Source organism: Python bivittatus, unplaced genomic scaffold (assembly GCF_059951505.1).
Source record: "Python bivittatus isolate LINGU-HERP-01145 unplaced genomic scaffold, Pbiv_v1 ctg000080_np1212, whole genome shotgun sequence".
Lineage (NCBI taxonomy): Eukaryota > Metazoa > Chordata > Lepidosauria > Squamata > Pythonidae > Python > Python bivittatus.
Window position 1 is genome coordinate 61,346,152 of NW_028277035.1, and position 15,839 is coordinate 61,361,990.

The 15,839-nt window shown below is 39.5% G+C and overlaps 1 protein-coding gene across 1 annotated transcript in view; it reads left to right on the forward strand.

Moving 5' to 3' along the window:
- Positions 1-14,806: 14,806 nt before the first annotated feature.
- Positions 14,807-15,839, forward strand: part of COL7A1 (collagen type VII alpha 1 chain) — a 137,018-nt gene continuing 135,985 nt past the window's right edge. The window contains exon 1 of the mRNA XM_025175014.2: positions 14,807-15,083. The gene's annotated coding sequence lies outside the window, so the exon portion shown is untranslated. The remainder of the gene's footprint in view (positions 15,084-15,839) is intronic.

Here is a 15,839-nt window from a genome sequence, read left to right on the forward strand (position 1 = left end):
CATACAAAATGACACAGTGAAAGTGCTTCTTGTAGTTTTTAAGCAGGGTTAAAATATAACAGTAGACAAGGAATGAAAAAGATTATTTTTTTAATAAATTTAAATTTTTAAAAAGAGTGCTAAAAATGTTGAAAGCACCAAACAATTGCACTTATTTCACATTGTAATAAAATAATGCTCAAGTTTTTGTAATCCAGACTTTCAACAACACATGGACTGAGAACTACCAAATGAATAAACTAGATTCAGTAGAGGCAGGAACGCCTGAGATTACACTGCGAACTTCCAATGCATAATGAAAATGGCAAGGGGATTCCAAAAAGACATTCACTTTTGCTTTATTGTGAATGAAAGGGCTTTTAGATCACAACAAATTGTGAAGAGCCCTTAAACACACGTGTGCCAGGCCACTTCTTGAAGTTGAAGTAGTAACAGACTTCTAAGGCTCAAACATTGACAGGGAGAATGACTGTAGCCATGAAATAAAGAGTTGCTTGTGACTTGGGAGAAAGACTATAGTAGATCTAAATAAAACAATAAAGTGTAGAGACATCACACTGGCAACAAAGGCACATAATCTGAAGGTCATGATTTTCCCAATGTTAACACATGGAGATGAAAGCTGGATCGTCAGAAAAGATGAACAATTTGTGTCTCTTAATTGTGGCGCTGGAGAAAAGTGTTAAAAATACCTTGGACTGCAAGAACAAATAATTCAGTAAAATCAGATGAAGTAAAACCAGGCTGTTTGCTGGAAGCACTAGTAATAAAGCTAAAACTTTAATATAATGTGAAGACAAGAATCACTGGAGGAGCTCTTGATGCTTGGAAAAATCAAAAGCAATTGAAAAGTATTTCAATAGAAAGCAAAGTGGCTGGGTACTATCCCTGATGATCATGAACTTGCAAGAACTCGAACAGTTACTGATAGACACTCTTGGTGAAATAATGTCTGTTGGGTCATGAAGTATAGGAAGTGACTGAATAACTGAACAACAAGGAAGCTATCTGGCAAGGCAACGGAATTTCTTTTCCTGTCAACTAATCAAGACACAGTAGCAGCTATCAGATTAGGGCCAAAGAAGCAGCACTGGATATGAATCCCTTTGAGTTCTAGGCAGTTTTTTGCCAAATCCTGAGGTTTTTTTCCTAGTTCGGTTTCAGGAAACAGGACATGCTGCTGAAAGGAAAACCAACGGAGAGGATTAGTAGCAGTGAACATGTTCTTTCTTCTCCCTTTGACTTTAGTATAGGAACTCTATTCCAAGAACCTTTCTTCCTCATTAGACAGAACTGAAAGTATTTCTGTTGCAACTATCAATTTTGGGAAGAGGGATGCAGCACTAGGAAAAAGCAGATGGTAGGTAGAGAAGGAATAAGCCTGCTCCATTGTGATTTGGTGACTATCCAATATTCAGAGTCAGATGTTCTGGTCTTCTCATCTGACACTTCCATGGGGAAATGAATGTGCTTCTTGGCTCATCACCAGAGAGCTTCTGAAGGAAGCCAACTTCCACTTCTTCCAATACTGAATCACTCTCTCTTTTTCCATTTTCCCACTTCTCTCACTATTGTTTTCTCAAATATTTCTCCTTCCTACTTCTCCCTGCAGCACCTCTTAGAAGTTTAAATCTTTATTTTTGCAACTGTCTTCACTTCAACTGTGACCATGGTTGCTGGGCCACTTGATATAAGGACAAAAGACAATGAATGCATGGCTAGCTGTCACAGGCAGATTGTTTCAAGAAGGTCCAGCTTGCAGCCCATCAACTATGAAGATTCTTGGAAGAGGAAGAAGACAGGAATATGAGAATAAACTCAGGAGAGTAAGCAAGAGCATCCTTTTTGCCAAAAATTGGTAATAAAGTAATCACAAAGAGGTTTCCTAAGCTGTCTCTTTTCTCTTCTCTTTCTTAGAACAGCCATGATCTTTGCCATGAAGCATGTTACTAAATATTCAATTATTACATTCAAATAACAGGCCCACTTTTTAAAACAAAGCTTTCCCTCCTGGCATGTGTTTTTTCTTTCTCTTCCATCTGCTGTTGCTCATAGTGACTTTGGCATAAGACAAAATCATTCAGCAAATGCCTCCCAATGCTGACTCAACATACTGGGAGGCCAAAACTGTGGTTGGAGCCCACAGACAAAACAGCACGTCTATTCTCTTGATCACCTCCCCCACCTGGTTGCCCTCCAGATGTTTTGGAATACAGCTTTCATCAGCCTTGTGGCCAGTGGCCAGAAATTGTGGGAGTGATCGTTCAAAACATCTGGAGGAAACCTGGCTAGGGGAGGTTGTTCTCAATCATCAGAGCCATTAACTTAGATGTGTAATGGGGTATACAGGCTAGGATCATACATCATGCTGTCCACTATGTGGTTTATTGTTTTAGCTTAGCATTTGGTATAAACTCTGCAGTTGTGGTTTATTTACAAACTATTAAAACAAACCATGGCTTGATAACATAGCTTCATGTACCTAACATTAGAAATAGATTGTTTTTATTATTTTAAGATATTGATTATTCCAAGTGTTTCATATACAATACATTATCTCCATGATAATCCTCTGCTGGTCAATTTCATTGTGCTCTGGAGAAATGAATTCAAGAAAATACTGTAGCAGTTTGCCAAAATCCTCCTGCTAAATATTTGGCAGTTCAGATTTAATGTGAGTTTTTCCTGGCTTACAGATTATACTCTCAACCACCTGGCCAGCTTTATCCAAACTGGTGTCCCCAGATGTGTGGATTGCTTGCTGCTTTCTGGAAACAAAAGGAACCGTAGCCCAGTAGGCTAATCACATTTGGGCTGCAAAACTCTGGATGACAAGTAAATGGCAGCAAAAAGAGTTTTCTCTATTGGTCTCCCAGAGCTTTGCAACCCAAGTATGATTGGCCTATTTGAAGCACATCTGGAAGGACTTAGCTTCAGGAAGGCTGCCATATATAATTAAACCCAAGGACCCCTCTTTGGCTGAAGATCTCATGATACTGTTTAAATTCAGGAAGTGGGACCTGCAAATCATGTATTTCTATTCAGAGTTATAGCTATCCTATCAGCTAAATCCTCTTCCAGGATACTCATTCTATTCCCCCTTCCTGAATGTCAGCATTCTATGCTTATTCAGCAGGTTCAGACTGTATTGGCTTCCTCACTCTGTAGTTCTGTATCCCAGAAATTATTTTTATTGCTATACATATTGGTGTTCTGGTGATATGTTCTCAGATTTGCTGATATGGATGACATTTGCTGGAGAACTGAGTTCAGAATATGTTAGAATATGATATTAAAAGGGTACTTCAGTCCATTAGTATGGACGCTAAAGGTGTCTAAAACAACCTTTCTCAGCCTGGTGTTTCCCATATGTGTTGAGACTACAACTTTCAAAATTACTAGCTAATAGCCATGCAAGTTGGGAATCCTGGAATTGCATTACCAAAAGTTCTAGGAAACACCAGCCTGGAAAAGCTTAATTAAAATGTTAAAAATATAGAAAATGGCATATACTCCCCCCCCCCCAACTTATCTTCCTGAGTTTTCTATTTATGAGAATGAGGGAAGGGGAGCTTGTGAGTGATTTATCTCTTCCCATGGAAGGTACTCTTTCTGCAGGTGCAACATCTACATGAAACCTCTAGGAGAGGTCATTCATTAGTTTGAGGTGAGGCATCATCAGTATACTAGTGACACTTAGTTGTCCATTGCCAACCCAAGTTGCACCAGCAATGCTACTGAAGTGATGACCAAGTGCATGGAAGCTATAAGAGCCAGAATGGGTCAAAACAAGTTCAAATTAAATTTCTGCAAGACTGAGTTCCTGTTTGCTGGTGAGTAACCTGTTTGATTCCAATTCAAATGCTCACTTTGTTGCACTCCCCTGAAGAAGAAAGTTCATAATTTGTAAGTCCTCCTGGACTTATGGCTCCTGCCTGAGAAGCCTTGGAAAGCATTGTGGTTCTTGCAGAAAATCATGGAGGGACAGGGTTAGAACTGTTTGGTTTAATTTTATTTTGGCAGAGAACTGGCAAAATAACATTAGAAAGATTGCAAAATCAGTCCAGTCAGTGAAACAATTAACATTGTCCCTAAAAGTATATCCAGTAGCAGAAGCAAGATAAATTAAGTACTGTGAAGAGAAATTGCAAGGTATCATTGACTTTATTTAGTTCCAGACGGATTGGTAAAAGCTTGTGCTAAAATGCAGAAAGACTGTATCATTTCCAGTGCAAATATAGTAAGCTGTACAGTATAGAATAATCTGCTATCAATAAACATATCCAGTAAAAAAAAATCCTTTAAACTCTTTCCTTGTAAGACTCTGGCAACGATAAATGTATAAGAGTATGTTGGTTTAAAATGGTTATTTATGTTGTACAGTAGTACCTCTAGTTACGAACTTAATCCGTTCCGTGACTCTGGTTGCAACTCGAGTTGGTCTCAAGTCGAGGTAAAGTTTCCCATAAGGTTCAATGTAAATACGGTTAATCCGTTCCGCCCTCCGAATTTGGTCGCACCACGAGGCAAATTTCCCCATAAGGTTCAATGTAAATACAGCTAATCCGCCCTCCGAATTTGGTCGCACCCCGAGGTAAATTTCCCCCATAAGGTTCAATGTAAATACGGCTAAACAGTTCTGAAACATATGCATTTTATTTTTAAACCTCAAAAACCTTCCAAACGCCACAAAAACCTTCCAAACGCCACAAAACACACCACAAGCCTCACCAAACGTCTCCTTGCTACCGCGATCTCGCCCACAGGAAGCCGTGACCGCGTGGCAGCAGGGAAAATGGCCACGGATCCGGTTCGTAAGTAGAGGCGGAGTTCGCAAGTAGAGGTAAATTTTTGGGGCCGGAGCTGGTCGTATCTTGAAAAATTCGTAAGGAGGGGCGTTCGTAACTAGAGGTACCACTGTATTTGTTTTAAGTATATAAGTATATGGCCTGGAAAATTGTTTAAAGGATTTGATAGAAAAATTACCATAACAAATTCTAAATACAAAAATATATACATTTCTGTCTTATTTTCCTCTGTATTATGATGAAAAGCAGAGGAATTTATTTCCCAATTGCTACAATACAAACTAGAAACCAAGTTTGATGGTGCCTTTATTTTGATGCTAATCAATCTTTTATCTTGAATTCTTTCTTTCCAGCTACACTACACAAGCAGTGAAGCTAACATGTCCGGGTAACCTAAGTTCTTGAGCCCCTATTTGGAAACACAGACTGATGTCTCAAGGCAGACAGAGATGCTCATTCTAGCAGGAAGTTTGTGGCTTATAACCAACAACCCGAGCTACACATTGGGTAATGCTGCTCATATTGGATCTCTGATGTATTCCAAGGATTCTCCAAAATACCAACCATCTCAGGCTCCAAATAATTTTGCACTTTTAAACAGCATTTAAAGTATCTCTTGCTACCTCTTGCTTGGATTAAGCTATTTTTTTTTCAAGATTGGGATCATGCTCCAGAGGATCCCAGTTTAACAATCACCATTCCTACACTGCTAGCCAAACATACACCTACTGTACTTTCAGTTCTGTAATGAACACAGCCCCCTCATCTTTCTTTGATAGGTCATCCAACTGAAATGGTCTCCAGCTTAGAGAAATGATTAGTGAAGGAAGGCAATTGGGAAGCTTATCCCAATTACACAAAGCGACTTCATTAAACAAGGGACTGATGAGGCTACTAAGAAGGTTGGATTGGAGTGTAAGATGCTTTAAAAGCAACATTTGCTGGACTATCTTATGAGAATATTCCGTTTATATTTGCCTCTGTCTTCAAGCTTATTGGCTAGGTTTACACATGATGCTAAGTCATGGTTTATTTTACCATGCTTTGAATAACCCACAACTGGCTGGGTTCAGACAGCATGCAGAGACATAAACTGTAGTTTACAAATCCAAGATTTCACGCTGCATTAAGCTAAAGCCAAAGAAATCAAATTATAGGTAATTAATGTGTGAAGTCAGCCACTCTGTTTATTCAAGCAGTTAAGACTCATCCTTACAACAGAAGAGATACTGATCTAAATATGGATGTACTATTTTGTGTTCTTTAAGGATACTGCTGGAGAAAAGGAAATTAAAGACATCTTAGACTTTGGTAATACTAGCCCCTAACAGGAAAACATTCCACACTGTTCTGTTCTCATGAGAAAAATATATCTGAATCCCATTTAACTGACAGTTTAATTCATACCATTCCAAGACCTTTTCTAGTCAAAAATAAGTTTATTGTTTTATAGCAAGGACAAGGTAAAGGGATTAACTCACGTACAGCAGAACTGCAAATGGAGTTTATTTTGGTTAAAAACAGATACTGGCTGCCAAGAATGATCAGGAATGATGAAATGGTTGGTAAATGGTAAAGTAAGAGTTGTGATTAAAAAAAAAAAAACTATTCTAGCAACACAATTATGTTGGTGAGCATATTTTACAATGACAGATTCCCCATTTTGGGGTTCCTGGAGTGAACTGTAGGATCTCTTTGTATTAGATTGCACCCACGTTTGGCTAAATGTCAGAGGATTTTAGGATTTAAGTGGAATGAATAGGTACAATCACTGAGGTGAAAAGGACAATGCCAAGCATGGAAGGATAGATTAAGAGGGCAGAAGTGACATGCAAAATAATACAAGGCTTTTGGGGCAGAACACACATCCAGGCCCTCAGGGATAAAAACATAAAATTCCACCCAACCCAAGATGATCCTCTATTATTATATTGTTTGTTTAACTTGTAAAATTTAAGCCCATGTGAAATCCAAGAAAATGGAAAATGTTTTTAACTTGAAATTGCAGAATTCCATAATTTGCCCCATTATCCTGTCATGTATTCCATGTCTTCCAGTGAGAATAATGATATGAACTTAAGGGAACGGGAAAACCACACATTTTTGATTGGCTAGCAAAACCAGATAAAGTTTGTAACTTACTGATGAGGTGATCTGCCTATTTGAAACAAATTGAACAGAATTATTACAATACTATTACCTGCGAATGGTTCTCTGTACATGTTCCAGAGCTATATTTCATCTAGCATGAATATAAGAAAAAAAAAAAGGATTCTATTGTGGTCAGCAGAAACCACAGATTAACTCCCACTGTAGTTTTGCTAAATCATCAACCGATTTTGATATTCAGTACACAAAATTACATTTGCCCTAGATACTTCCTAATGCTTTACGTATTACCATTAACAGTCTTGAATTTGGCTATCTTCCAACCACAGAGACAAAGTATATATGTATCAATATATTCCCCAACTTTCCTAATACTGTATAGGAAAAGTTGCTTGGAAGCTATTTATTATTAGGTCTGTTTTATACTGTATTTTAACAAATTTTATGTTTGCTGTAAACTGCCCAGAGTCATTTCAATGAGATGGGTGGTGACAAATTTGACAGATAGATAGATAGATAGATAGATAGATAGATAGATAGATAGATAGATAGATAGATAGATAGATAGATAGATAGATAGATAGATATTGATAGTTCTGAGGAATTACAGTTGCGGGATGGAGGTTTACATATCATGTATGTATGAAAATGTAGATTAAAAATCTTGATTTGGCAGTTAGACAATTAACTTCTAATGGCTTAGATGCATGTACCAAATTTCATAGCACATGGTCAGAATTCCTGGAATTTTGGGAAATAAATATGCAACACAGATGCAACTCTCTCCTATTTCCCTTATATATATTTTAAGGCCACAAAATTCAATCAGTAATCATTTGTTTAAAATGTAAAGTATGTGAATTCACAATTAACTGGTGACACCACCAATTAAGCCAACCAATCATATTTGGAAAAACAATAAAAAGGGCTTTTAAAAACTATATTAAGAGAAATTCTCCTTTTCCATAGGAAAAAATGCCTTGGTTAAGAAAAGTAGCATAATCTCTAAATTGTTTTATTCACGTGCAAGTTTAATTGTTAAACACATTATTTTTAAGCATACCACATGTTCTTTGTATTTTTAATATTCATATGTTATTTAATTTACACTTCCTAGCAGAATACATATGTAAGTTTCAGACTATGCCCAGCCACATTGGAAGGATATTATTTCTGAGTTTAGCACAGAAGAATGTGATTATGATCCATCATTTGGGATATCAAACTGGAAGGAATTCAGTTCAAGGATGTTGGTGACTATAATTAAAGAAGCAAAGAGTGTCACAGTGCACACTTTTGTTATTTTGTCTTCATGATAGCTAATGGACACCTATGGACTTAATGTTTGTGATTTCAGACATTTTAGTTTAGAAACCATGATTCTGACTCACTGTGTTGTAAATGAAAACAATCATGGATTATTCAATTAATTATGGTTAAACAAATTATGATAGAGCTTAATGCAACATGTAAATCAGAACACTGACTTCTTCTATAATACCGCTATCATTTTTTCCTAGTATTTGCCTTTAGTTTTACCATATTTCATTGCACATTCCATTGTTTCATTATTCCTTGAGAAGAATTGGGTTTGCCCAAGTTATACTTGTATAATCAAGCTTCTGGGTTGTTTGTTTTACTTATGCTTTTCCTATATCAGGAAAGTGGGAAAATAAGTCTTCCCCTTTGCACATATTTCCTTTCTCTCAAGCCAGGCTGGAGACTGAGCAGTCCAACTGAAGAATCCTCATGGCATTTTCTTGTTTGTCTTTTGTCTGGTGGTTAATTTGAAAAAGTTAACGAAGTTAAAATTCTTCATCAAACTTTGGAATTACTTCCATATGCTTAATGAAAATATATTCCTTATTTCCAGTGTCCCATCTTATTCCAACATTTGAGCTGAGCATGCCCATATTCTCTAGAGCCCTGGCTAGCATGGTCAAAGTCAAGGTGATGGAAGTTGTAGCAACATATCATGGGCCTTGTTTTCTCCTCTACTACTTTATTAGTGCTCAAGCACATACTAGCACAGCAAGGCATTTGGGGTACAAAAATTAAGTGCAAAATAAAAGTAACAACATAAAATAACCCAAGCTTAGCAGGATAATAGGATACACAAGAGATGGAGAGAGACACTGGATGACTGCAGGGGGACAAATGACAACACATGTGTCATGACTTGCATCAGGCATCATGACACAAATTACATAAATCAGTAATTTGTGTGATGATGTCATGATGAACGTGTCAAGATTTGGACATTGCTGTGGCCTGTTACAGATACCACTAAGAAAGATGCATTCTCATTGCTAATTATTGTACAGATAATAACCATTAGGTGCTCCATAATCATATTCTAATAACACTTATTGTTGCACTAAAAGATGGATTGAAAATAATACCTGCTGAAATAAGATCATTTTCATCATTACATATTCCAAACAAAAACAGAAATAGTGTACAATTCATTCAACTGGAGGTGAAATATCTGGTCCTGTAGCATATAAGTTACAATTATGCAATAATAATAATACTGTAAAAGCAATCATTCTATGAAAATAGAGGGCACCTTTGAAAAGTAGCAATATTAAGATTCTCTTAGCAAATAGGCAAATGGTAAGTACAGTAATATGAAGATTAATAATGTTTTGGCTACCGATAACAGACCCTTACACCCTCTGTTAGTTGCAGTGGGTCAGGCTTAATTATATATATGTCTCAGCATAAGTAGATGATTCTATCCTCCACCAGTTAAAACGCTCCCTCTGTTTTCTGGAATGAATGCTTGTACTTTGGTAGTTAAGACTGACATTATGACCAGCTGTGCTGAATAGAGCCCATGACAGATGAATAACAGCTGATCAGAGCTGGAATGTTTATTTATTTATTTATATGTCAAATGTATATGGCTGCCCATCTCACAAAAAGTAACCCTGGGTGGTATACAACAATTAATAACACAATAAATATATAAAAAACAATAATTATTAACACTATAAAAACCACAAGGCATAAGAGAAACTGATGTTGCATATGGCTCACGAGCAATGGCTTGCTGGATTCCAAGGTAAGCAGGTCTGCCATAGAATTGCATGACTTAGTTTTTACAACTGATATTTGAATCACGCAACTAAAATTAATTTGACCATTTTACTAGTAAGCAACAGCACTAAAAACAATTTTAGCAGGTAGCTCTATTTGTTAGCTGTGGCAGTAAAAGAGAGGTACTGCACTGTATAGTATCAGATCTGTGATGCAAATATCTAGATGACCACTAGATGGCAGTAATGTGTTACAGAGAATTCTGCTGCCATCTAGTGATTTGATAACCCTGGCACCTTAAAGACATAGATAAGAACAACCCTCCACATCTACACCATCGCAGGCCCCAAGTATAGAGACACAAGATTAGAGGTGCTTCACTTGATGATATATGCCATCATCTGCCAGCAATGCCCCTCTGGATTCTATGTAGGGCAAATGGGACAAACTTTGTGCAGTAGAATTAATGGGCACAAGTTTGACATCAAAACTCAAAACAAGAAGTAAGTAATATGAAAGCATTTCAACCTCCCAGAACACCCTGTGGCAGACCTCAGCGTGACTTTTGGAAAAACTGGACTTCAAAAGCACCATCGAGTGAAAACTCACATCAAAAAGTTTCAGGTAATATCAGAAGATCTCAACAAACACACAATTGTTAATTGATAAAATACTAGCAATTTGTCTCATATGTAACTTGCATCCACATAACCAGCCAACCTACCTTCCCCTATCTTCCCCCAATTTAAATCATACATCAGTCCAGCCACCCTGTGCAACTGATCATCAGGTCACTTCAATTCATGATAGCGTTTGCCTTTTAATAACATTTGTTAATTGGAAAAGGTACTATCAGACTTTGGTTCAAAATAGGGAAAGGAGTACGACAAGGCTGTATGCTGTCACCCTTGGACAGGAGTACGACACCCTGTATGCTTGTTTAACCTATATGCAGAGTACATCATGAGAAATGCCAGGCTGGAAGAATCACAAGCCGGAATTAAGATTGCAGGGAGAATCATCAACAATCTCAGATATGCAGACGATACCACCCTAATGGCAGAAAGTGAAGAAGAACTAAAGAGCCTCTTGATGAGGGTGAAAGAGGAGAGTGCGAAAGCTGGCTTGAAACTCAACATTAAAAAAACTAAGAACATGGCATCTGGACCCATCAATTCCTGGCAAATAGAAGGGGTAGAAATGGAAGCAGTAACAGACTTCATTTATTTGGGCTCCAAGATCACCGCAGACGGAGACTGCAGCCATGAAATTAAAAGACACTTGCTCCTTGGGAGGAAAGCTATGGCAAACCTAGACAGCATATTAAAAAGCAGAGACATCACCTTGCCGACAAAGATCCGCATAGTCAAAGCTATGGTTTTTCCAGTAGCAACGTATGGCTGTGAGAGCTGGACCATAAGGAAGGTTGAGTGCTGAAGAATGGATGCCTTTGAATTGTGGTGCTGGAGAAGTCTCTTAGGAGTCCCTTGGACTGCTAGAAGGTCAAACCAGTCAATCTTAAAGGAAATCAACCCTGATTGCTCATTGGAAGGATTGATAATGAAGCTCAAGCTCAGATACTTTGGTCACCTAATGCGAAGAGAGGACTCTTTGGAGAAGACCCTGATGCTGGGAAAGATTGAAGGCAAAAGGAGAAGAGGACGGCAGAGGATGAGATGGTTAGATAGCATCACTGAAGCAATGAGCATGAAACTGAGCAAACTCAGGGAGGCAGTGAAGGACAGGAAGGCCTGGCGCAATATGGTTCATGGGGTCACGAAGAGTCGGACACGACTTAACGACTAAACAACAACAACTACCAGACTCCTGATTTTCTGCCTCTACATTGCATATGTCTGATAAAGTGGGCAGTCAAAAAATCCTGTGCCATAATACATTTTTCTGGCTTTAAGAACCCACATTATTATTCATTCTCTTAAAACTATGTTTAATTTTCCCCTCCCAATTTAGCCTCAAAGCAGCAGGCAGTGATCAACCTCCAGCTTTTAACCTCCAATCCTTTTTTTTTTTTTTGCAGTCCATCAGAGCCCTCTCTGACTATGCCATTGCAAATATATGGTGCAGTTTCTCACCATTTGCAAGCACAATGCAAATAAGAACATAGTGTAACAAATGGAGAAAAGAAAAATCCCAGCCTTGTCCACATAATCATTTTACACAGCTAGTTTGTGATTGCTAGATGATTCCTTATTTGTTTTCCTACCCTGATCAAACTTCTAATCAATTCCAGAGATCTACACAAAAGCAGCTGAAAAGGAGGGAAATGGATTAGGAATTGGTTAAAGCTAATTTAGTTTATAAATAAATATAGTTTGTTTATAAGACTTCCTCTTATTTTTCTATCTGAACAAGCCGTGATTAAAACAAGCCACGACTTTAACTTAATATAAAAATACAGCTACATGAGTCCAGGCCACTAGCCACAGGGAAGTGTGCGTGTGTGTGTGGGTGCACATATGCTGGAAGCAAGTTGTTCAGAGTTCTCTGCTTCTGGGCTTCAAAAAATAAGGGTGGCCTTTACACAGAAGAAAAGAGTTAACATTTTTTGTATCTCTTTGTTTTGATCAAACTTTAGCGGATATCATTGATGATCATGTACGTCGTTGGTGTTGGCTCTTAGCAACCACATAGAGAGATTTTCTCCAGGAAGATCTGTCCCCAACCTGATCCTTCAAGTTTTCTTAATAGATACAGTAGCCCTATTTTCTGCCAGTGTCAGAATAAATTTTCATAGCCCACTGAACTGGTGGGATTCTCACCAAGCTTAATCTCTATGCTCTTTTTATAGAAATTGCTCACTGAAATGATAGAAATGATAGAAAAGTTAAACTTTATTTTATCACCACAAAGCTAACTCTCTCCTTGCATAAAATCACCTCTACATCTGTCTATGCATTATCAAACATTATCAGCACAGAATAAAATAAGCTGATAATTACAACAGCAAGTATAACTTATTTCTGTCAAAAAAGGAAACAATATAGGGACTTATTTAAAAAAAAATCAAAAGGAACCTAGCACCAAAACCTATTTTCTGAAATATAGATTCATCTCTTAATAAAGTTCTACTATATCTGCAAAGTCTGTCCAATTCATTAAAAAGTAAACAAGTTATAGCTATTTTGTGGTTTTCCTATGATGCAATGGGAGATGTGAAACTTCAGATTTAGAAACCTCACCTTGGCTATGACCCCAAATTGAATTGGGCTATCTTCTGAATTCCTAAATTCAAGACAAATTTTGTGAGTGGTGCACATCTTTAATTGGCCATGATTATTAAGTAAAGGAGGTTCCCCCCCCCCCCCATGCACAATAGTGATTATGTGCATTGAATAAGGAGACAGTAATTATTTCAGATGAAATAGTGTAAAAATTTATTTTTCTTTCTGTGTGACTTCAGAAACAGGTTCCAGATTTCCTGGAACTATGTATTTAGATGAATGCCAGTAGAATTGAAGCTCATAAATGGGAGAGATAGGGGGAATGTGCACTGTTCTTTTAGGAAAAAAATCAATTCCTTTAAAATAAATAAAGGTGGTGGCCTTTTGGGGGACTTGAAAACCAGGCAGAGCTAGCCTTGGTTAGTACTTGGATGGGGGATAACAGGAATAATGGGCTTGTAGGCTCCACTGGGAAGTTGAAGCATCATGGAAGATGTCAGTCCAAAACACCAATACTGTTGCCAAGATAACTGCCTGGAAGTGTCTGTGTAGGCACCAGGAAGAGACAAGATCATCTCCATGGTGTCTTTACCTTTTCATGTTGAAGAGATTGCACAGTGTTCTCCAGAACGTTCAACTGAGCAAAAATATATTAAAAAACCCATTTCTGCTCAGGAATGCCTTGAAAAACTTCACCACTGGTTTGAGGGGACTCAAAAAAAAAACTGGGATGAGAGGAGAGATGCTCCTAATTCCCAGAATCTTGCCCTAAAAAGCCTGTGGGTCTCCTAATGTTACCTAAGAGCTTTACTCTTTCATCCAGGCTCTTTATTAGGGTTCTGCAGTTACCTGAAGATTTCTTTTTTCTATTTTCTAGTAAGTTTTTACTTTCAGTGTTCCTGTCCACCTTTCCATTGTTTTCTGAGGTTGTTTGTCATGATGGTTGTGTTAATGTATTTTAGGAATTTAATTATGTGCCTTAATTGTATCATTATTCTACTGGTCATTATTTTGTTTGAACTACTCCCAGAGGAAAAGTGGGCAAAGTTTCAGGAATCAAAATGGGAGCAAAATCTTTTCATTTCACATTATGCTTTTGCATGTTGGTTACTAAGGATTAAGGGAAATACACTGTGAGAAATTCTGTAATGTCAAAAGGTTGGCATTACATTTTTTTTATGCTCCAAATGAATTTCCAAAAATGGATATCTTGTCCAAAGTTGGTTATCCCATCCCCTAATTTCCCACTCAAAGCAAGAGTGAGCAGTAGCAACTTTTGCACAGAAAACCAGACTGGTCCGACGGCGAACTCTCGGCCAAGTCCAAGAGACACGTTCACTTTGAAGCGCTGATGGCTGTTTTCAGGGACTGTGCCAGCGGCGCTCGGCCCGTATAAACAGTAGCCCTTTCTACAAAGGGGTGTGTTTCTTCTCCTTTTGGCTTGTCCTATGAGGGACAGAAAGGAAAGGGCGGGCACTTTAAAAGAAAACCCCTCCCTAAACAACACTAAGACCACGCAGAATTAGGTATGGCCTCCTCAGCGCTACTCCTACCCTTCCGGGACGTGAGAAAAGTACCTGAGAAGGCCGTTGCCTGGTGCAGGGGCTGGGCTGCAGGGGCTGGGCTGGAGGCGCAGCCCACCGCCACTCCCTCCGCCGCCCATTTTCTGCAAAGTAGCGAAGAGCGGCAGCAGGCGCAGCGAGGGAGGAGGGGCGAGTCGCGTATACAGACAACGCCCCCTCCCCTCTTCTCACCCTTGGCAGCGGTGTCGCGGGATTCGCCCCTCTTGGTCTTCTCTCGGCTGCTCTTCGGAGGCGGTCGGCTCCTTCTCTGATGAGCAGCGCGGGAGACGTTCAGGGGGGCTCCCGCTGAACGAGAGAAACAGGCAGGCAGAGTCCCGAGGTCTTCTGCAGAGTATGCGCGCGGGCAGCGGCAGCAGCAGGTAACTCCCGCTTACTCCCGGGGAACTATCACTAATCTTCAGTGGTGAAAGAAGGGCACTCCCTGTGAGGTAGGCAGCCCCGCCGCCGCTTCCCTTGGCTTCAAGCGATGCGATGCCGAGGGGGTCGCCGGCGCGCTCATCCCCCCCGCCTCGGGTCTGCGCGGCCGGCAGGGCACGGTCCTTCTCCCCCGAGGGAAGGCGCGCGAGCCGTGCGGAGGGGAGCCGAGTTGCAGCTGACCTCGCGAGCGCTTCCCCCCCTTCCAGCCGCGCTTTACTCGAAAGCCAGGAGCACGGAATTCGCTGAGCTCACAAATTCGCTGGGATTGTAGCCCAAACGCCTTGGCTAGCGAAAGAGTGCGTCTCGGCCAGTAAGCTTCAAGGGACAGACCTCTGAGTAGGCAAGAGTAACATCTGCACCATGGCCCTAAAATCCTGTATGTGTGGAGCTATGTTCAGTGGGGAGGAAACATTACTTTGCACATGCTCAGAGACACTTCACATTTTGTGCCTTGGTGCTGAAAGAAAAGTCTTACCAGGTGATGCCTTGACAAGTTCTAACCAAGCCCTGTATTTCTCCTCCTCCTCTCTTGGGCTGCTTCTAGCTCTTGTTTCCACTTGTTAATCGCTCAGAAGTCAGCTTTCCTTTGTATGCATGTTCTCATCTGGAAGTCCTCTCCTGGAGGGTTGCCCTGCTTCTGGGACCTCCGCAGCAGCCCCTGGCACATTGGTAGCCGTGGGCCATGCTCAGTTGCTTTC